Here is a 7,258-nt window from a genome sequence, read left to right as displayed (position 1 = left end):
ATTATTATTATTATTATTATTATTATTATTATTATTATTATTATTATTATTCCTAGTCCCCACATGGACAAGAAGAGGAGTGGCCTCTCTGTGCATTGAGATCACTCCAAACCATCTTAACTGACAACAGAAACAGCATCTGAGACAAAATGTAGGCCTGTGACTTTAACTGCATCACTTTTCTACTTCTGTATGATTTTTAACATTTTTGTCTGATGAAAAAGCCAGTGAAGCTTCAAAAGTTTTTTATGCATTTTGGATGACCAATAAAGTTATACCTGTTTCCTGGATTTTGTTGTACAGTGGACTCTTGTTATTCACTGGGGTTTGGTTCTAGGACTCACTGTGGATAACAAAATCTGTGGATGTTCGAATCCCATTAAATACAGTAGCACAGTACAATGGTTTCCCTTGTATAAAATGCCAAAATCAAGGTTTGCTATTTGGAATTTATACTTTAAAAAAAAATTTCATGCTAGAGATGCTTGATAAAGAATCCGGATTAAAAAACTGTAGGTAAGGAGGGCTGACTCTATTAGAACTGGGATGTGAATCATAGAATCATAGAGCTGGAAGAGACTGCAAGGGCCATCCAGTCCAATCCCCTGCCATGCAGGAAATCTCAATCAAAGCATCCCTGACAGATGGCCATCCAGCCTCTGTTTAAAGATCTCCAAGGAAGGAGACTCCACTACACTCTGAGAGAGTTTGTTCCGGTGTCGAACAGCCCTTACTGTCAGGAAGTTCCTCCAAAGGATGAGGTGGAATCTATTTTCCTGGAGCTTGCATCCATTGCTCCGGTCCTAATCTCGGGAGCAGCAGAAAACAAGTTAGCTCCCTCCTCAACATGACATCCCTTCAAGTATTTAAACAGGACTATCATATCACATCTTAACCTTCTCTTCTCCAGGCTAAACATCCCCAGCTCCCTAAGTCGTTCCTCATAGGACACGGTTTCCAGACCCTTCACCATTTAAGTCGCCTTCCTTTGGACACGTTCCAGTTTCTCAATGTCCTTTTTAAATTGTGGCACCCAGAACTTGACACAATATTCCAAGTGGGACCTGACCAGATCAGACTAGAGTGAGACTATTACTTCCCTTGATCTAGACACTATACTTCTATTGATGCAGCCTAAAATCTCATTGGCCTTGTTAGCTGCTGCATCACACTCTTGACTCATGTTCAATTTGTGGTCTGCTTAGAGTCCCAGATCCCTTTCACATGTAGTCTCGTTCAGCCAGGTGTCACCCATCCTTTATCTGTGCATTTCATTTTTCCACCCTAAGTGCAGTACTTTACATTTCTCCATGTTGAAATTCATTTTGTTAGCTATGGCCCAGCTTTCTAGTCTGTTCAGGTCATTTTGAATCTTGATCCTGTCCTCTGGGGTATTAGCTCCTCCTCCTAATTTGGTGTCATCTGCAAATTTGATAACTATACCCCCAATTCTGTCATCCAAGTCATTGATAAAGATGTTGAATAGCACTGGACCCAGGACAGAACCCTGTGGGACTCCACTGGTCACTTCTCTCCAGGATGAAAAGGAGCCATTGTTGAGCATCCTTTGGGTTCGGCCAGTCAACCAATTACAAATCTATGTAATAGTTACATTGTCTAGCCCACATTTCACTAGCTTGTTTGCAAGAATGTCATGGGGAACCCTGTCAAAAGCCTTACTGAAATCAAGATATACTTTATCCTCAGCATTCCCTATTATAGGACTGCAACATCCAGCAGCCTTAATCAAGAGAACCAATGGTGATTAAGAATGGGGGTTGCAGTTCAATATCATCTGGAGGGCCATAGAATTTCCACCCCTAGCCTAGAACCACCTGAACTATGGGCCTCTCTGTTAGTCATGACCAGACCAGGCCGTTGCTTGCTCTTTCAGCATGCAGCAAGTTAAATGTCTGAATCAGGGCTGCATTTACTTTTCATTCTTCATCAAACCATGTTTACATCCATCTAGTAGTGCCTTTTCTGTCCCACGTGTGCTTGATGAAGTATGTTCTTGCATACATGTCAGAGAAATGATTCAGAACAAAGGTGGGGGGAATGTGAAGACTTCTAGGTGTTGTTGGATTACAACCACTATCCTCCTTCCCTATTGGGAATGCAGGCCAGGACCGTTGGGAACTTCAGACCAACAAGATCTGGATCTTCATGTTCCCCATGCAATCTCCTCCTTTGGTAGCATTTTTAGTTTGTGTTTGTCACTAAGGCAGAGATGAACAATCAGTAAACTGGGATCCACAGCTGGTTATTCAACTCCCAAGTCTATCAACCTCAAATCCAACCACAACATATATAAATAGTCTCACAGATACATAAAACAACCACTATATCCATGACCTATGCAGTCTCATTGCCTACTGATGCCCTAATGAGCTCTGACGTGTGCTCAGTCTATCTAGAGCACAGCCAGAAGTTTTGGGGTGGTGATGGTTGTCCCAAGGCATACACATCTGCAGCCAGTCCTTCTGCTCCAAGCCCTCTCTGGGTTATGTGAACTGGGCCCAAAGGAATCGACAGTAGGGATGTGGCCCAGAGGAGGAGGTTTTCAAGGACTTTCCAAAACCTGGACACAACACTGGCTCTGAGTACAGGCATGACCATACTGGTTGAGAATCATGGTTGCCATAGTCTCACTGAATCTGTAGAGCAATAGATTGAGTGAAGGCTACTCCAGATCAGGAGTGCTCAAGCTCTGCAGCTCTCCAGATATTTGAACTACAACTCCTTCAATACTTGACCACTGGCTATGCTGGCTGGGGCTGAAGTCCAAGACATCTGGTGATCCACTATGAATAACAGCTGCTCTAGAATATGTCCCTCCAATGCTTCTTATTCAAACAATAGTTAATATCCTGCCTTTCTCCCAATTCAGGACCCATAGTTGGTCCTACTGGCATATAATGAAGCTCAACCTGGAATGCTAGCTAGGGAAGGAAATGAAGGACAAATTGTTGACAGCAGCACAAGGGTCTCAATTCTGGAACTATTTCCATTGCAACAATAGGGTGTGCAAATGTAGCACCTACCCTTTGTGAGCAAAAAAGGAAGGTTAGGAATTACAGGACACAATCTCAGATGTTAAAGGGGAAAAAAGGTCAAAATTACAAGACAAAAGTACAGAATTTTGCATTTTCGTTATCTGTCCAATCATCCAAAGCAAGCCAAGTACTCCTGAGACAGCCATGTGTTGTTCCTCATGGGGAGGGTGGATTTGGATGATAAACGTCATGTCCCGTCTAACCACCCACGCAAATGGGCATTTAATAAATCGTCAGGAACCACACAAAGAATTTGACATCCTAACAACTGGTATCCCAGACACCCTCACAAGCTTGCAGATTCCCAGTGGAAATCCCTGGCAAACGCCTGCAGATAATTTTCATGCAGGCTTCAAGAAAGAAGTTTAAAAATTCCTAGCCTGACTCAGTAAAGCATTTGTCTCTGCTAAGCTCTCCAAGCGCCAATACGCACACACACATAGAGAGAGAAAGAGAGAGAGGGAGTTTGGCAGTGGTTGTGTTCCAGGGCTGGTAATACAAGCCATGAAGTGAGCTGCCAAGACAAGCAACAAAATGAGCCAGGCCCCATTTCATTGGCCACTATACTTTGCATATGGCCCTGGAACCAGCCAAGAGAGTGTTCTCACCCACCTTGAGGGCATAGGAGACCCTGTGTTTTCAAATACACCTCCACAGGGCCTTCATTAAAGGAAAATGGAAACATAATGTGGCTGCTGCCTGCTCTTTTCTCTCACTCACTCACTCACTCACTCTTTCTCTCTTGGTATTTCTCCTTCCTCTCCAATTTGATCTCCAACCTATTTCCCTACCACCAGAGGCAGGGAGTGGGAACAGAGAAAGAACTGCCTCCTGGAATGAAGTGCAGAAGGCTGACTTTAACTCCACTTCATGCCTGATTGCTAAAGCGGACTTAGAACTGCCTCTGTTCATTCAGACTCTGGGGCTCCTTTTTTCATGTTTAACTGGAAGTACTGGAAAAAGGAGAAACATTCATGGAATAGTACTTGTGTGACATGGGTCATAAAACTGAAAAGGGTTCAGACAAAGCTGAGAACTGCTTGCTTTGAACTCACACAGTTCTGAATGTGTGTTAGTTAGCACACAGTACAAAGCATTGTTATGAAAAAGAAAGCTATCTACAAAAAACTACCAGGGCGGGTCCACGCTATGCATGATCCAATGCATGTGTTTTGGTGGATTTGTAGTGCAGGGTCATTTATTCCTCTCCATAATTACCAGCAAATCTGCACAATCTGGAAATTTATTTTTTACTACAAATTTCTTTTTTATGAAAACCAGAATCCCCCAACAAGGCTCCTGAGCATGCCAGCCTGGAGGATTCAGGGAGCAATAGTCATTTAAAAAAAGGATAAAATAAAAATCTTGCTGGTGATTTGCTTATATAGTCTCAACTAAGCCAAAAATAAAGTTTCTTGGGTTGTATCAAAAGGTGCAATATGTCCAGGATTTAGTCAAAAACAGCAGGCAGAAGTCCAGCAGTTTGGCAAATAAACACCCAAATGCTGGCAATATGTTGCCCTGAGAAGATGCTCTCGGCACTGCAATGTGAGTCTGTAAAAACCTAACCTGTCTGCCTGTCCTCCTTAACATACCAGAAAAGGTGTGGCTAAAATAACAAGACATGCCCAAAGCTGCGCAACTTGCAAGCCTTGGAAATCATTTTCCAGCTCCTCCAGGCAGGGCCTAGCCCAGACACTATCATAAGCAGCAAGTCCCTTCCCTGCCCCCCAAAGGAGAAAACACAGCCACTTAGACAACCTTTTCTGCTTCACTAGACACTACTTGAACGGAGGGGGACGCATACACCCACAATCAGTCACACAAGGGCTCTCATGGGCAAGAAGGGACAACAAGAATGTATACAACTAGCAACAACAGTGGGAAACAAGGAGGGGCAGGAAGGCATGAAGCTTACATTAGCCTTTAGGACATGGCAGCCCTACACAACATCCAACTGCAACCCATCACAATTCTCACACACACATTTTACATAGATGCCATTTGCAGCCCTTTCCCAAGCTCTGCAAAAAAATAGAGAAAAGCTCCAATTTTACAGATCCCAGAAGCCTCCCATTCAGTGCGGTCAGCAGATTTTTGGAGATGTGATCCAAAAAAGTATTTTCTCCATGCTCTGCTTTTTTTGGTGGGTGGGTGGCCCCCAGCCCCTTCCCATGGCTAAAGCGTAGCTGATAGCAATGTTCATGCTTGGTGCAGCCACCTTGCACAGAACACCTTTATGGGTGTAAAATACCAAGGATGGGGGATGCAAGCACCTTGTGTGCTACTTCCACACAGATGTCAGTGGGGAATGGGCAGCAGGAGATAGTAAGAGAGCAAAAATTGGAGAGGAAAGAAAGAAGGAAAGGGAAAACTTTTAAAATGGAATATGTAAGAGGGTGGGGAAAGAAAAGTAGCAGACCAAATGCAGCAAAAAGACCTCTGATGCTGCAGAATGAGAAGGAAGGGGATGCTACAATGGAACAGGATTAGCCACAAATGGGGGAGTGGAATTGAGAGCAATGAAGAAATTTTTGTGTTGCTAACAAAATAACGGCTCTCCAAATGATCTGATATACGTTGATGCTCATCAAAGGGTCGTCTTTGGTCTACGCTCCATTCTACAGTGTTCTCCCTTTTCTTGCAGCTGACCTAATCTGAGATACAGTACTAAAATTTTGCTAGAGAGGCTCTTACCTTGATGCAATGGGACAGATCTGTTAACTCCTCCAGGGTCCTTTCCTAACCCAAATTTCCAGGCCACACAATAATAAGGAAGAGGAAAGCACTGGAAACAGGAATGGGCATAAGCCACCATAGTGTTCTGACACCTCATAGGCTGCATTCATACTGCAGAGATAATCCAGGTTGACACCACTTTAACTGCCATGCTATGAGATTCTAGGAACTGGAGTCAGAACACCATGGTGGCCTATGACCATTCCTGCTTCAGGTGCTTTCCTGGATGCAGCCTAATACTGTAGTAATAGTGAGGAGCAACTAACCTGGCAGAGGGAAAGGGGGCGAGTCTCTTATTCCCCCCCTCCCCTTTTCAGGGCCACTGGAATGAGGAGGAGGAACTCATCTTTTTCCTCAGGGTCCCTGAGGTGAGGAGCAACTAATCTGGCCAAAGCAAAAGGGATGAGTCTCTTTCTTTTTTAAAAACTCAGGACCACTGGAGTGTGGAATAACAGCCATGGCCAAAGTAAAAGGGATGAGTCTCTTCAGTTTTAGACTGCAGAGCCACTGGGGCGAAGAGTAACCCATCTTGACCCTGATTGGGGAGTAACTACCCAGTTTTTTATGCATTTTGGGGTGAGGAGGAATAACTAACCCAGCCAAGGTAAAAGGGGTGAGCCTTTTCTTTTTCACCCTCAGGGCCCCTGCTGGGGTGAGGAGTAGCTAACCTTCCTTCCTCTCCTCCCTCTCCCTCCCTCCTTGGAGGTCTTTAAGCAGAGGCTGGATGGCCCTCTGTCATTGGGGATGCTTGGACGGAGAGTTCCTGCATGGCAGACGGGTTGAGATGGATGGCCCTTGGACCCCTTCCGACTCTGTGACTCTATAGGATCCTAGCCTTCCCAAGGCAAAGGGGGCCTCTCTCTCCTTCCTTCTTCCCCTCCCAGGGCCACTGCGGGGGCGATCAGGGGCAGAGAAGGGAGAAGCCAGGCCCACCCAGCATCCCCGCCGCCAAGCCTCTCCCTCCCGGCTGCAACCCACCGAGCAGAAGGCGCAAGGCTGGCTCCCGGGCTCCAGCTCCAGCGGGAAGCCTTTGCCCGGCTCCAGCCCTCCTCGGCCTCTTCCTCTTCCTCCTCCTTCTCCTCCAGGCTGGTGGTGTGGAGCCCAGCCCGGTCCTCGCTGCAGGAGGGCCGTGGCTGCTCCGGGTCTTCTGCTCCTGCTCCTGCTGCTGCTGCTGCTGCTGGTCCTGGTCCTGGTCCTGGTCCGTCGTGGTTCCCTGTCCGGCCCGCTCTCTGGCTGCGTGGGACGCTGGCTGCTGGGTGGGTTGCATCAGCCCCGGTTATATAGCGGGGCCTGGAGAGAGTGAGTGGCAGCAGCAGGGGAGGGAGGGAGGAGGGAAGGGAAGGGAATGCGGAACCGGCCGGGCTGCCAGCCCCAGACGTCAGGAGGAGGAGGGCTGGAGGAGGAAGGAGGACCGCAGGGAAGGAGGAGAAGGGAAGAAGAAGAAGAAGAAGAAGAAGAAGAAG

At 46.3% G+C, this 7,258-nt stretch overlaps 1 protein-coding gene and 1 long non-coding RNA gene across 3 annotated transcripts in view; one reads left to right on the top strand and one right to left on the bottom strand.

Annotated features, from left to right (window-relative positions):
• LOC121919273 overlaps positions 1-283 on the top strand; it is a 15,585-nt gene extending 15,302 nt beyond the window's left edge. For both annotated transcript variants that reach the window (XR_006101428.1, XR_006101427.1), the window contains one exon: positions 57-283. This is a non-coding gene — a long non-coding RNA (uncharacterized LOC121919273). The remainder of the gene's footprint in view (positions 1-56) is intronic.
• Positions 1-7,110, bottom strand: part of JDP2 (Jun dimerization protein 2) — a 20,217-nt gene extending 13,107 nt beyond the window's left edge. The window contains exon 1 of the mRNA XM_042445717.1: positions 6,774-7,110. The gene's annotated coding sequence lies outside the window, so the exon portion shown is untranslated. The remainder of the gene's footprint in view (positions 1-6,773) is intronic.
• Positions 7,111-7,258: the final 148 nt, after the last annotated feature.

The sequence above is a fragment of the Sceloporus undulatus genome, chromosome 1, assembly GCF_019175285.1.
Source record: "Sceloporus undulatus isolate JIND9_A2432 ecotype Alabama chromosome 1, SceUnd_v1.1, whole genome shotgun sequence".
Taxonomy (NCBI): domain Eukaryota; kingdom Metazoa; phylum Chordata; class Lepidosauria; order Squamata; family Phrynosomatidae; genus Sceloporus; species Sceloporus undulatus.
This window is presented reverse-complemented; position numbering and strand designations above follow the sequence as displayed.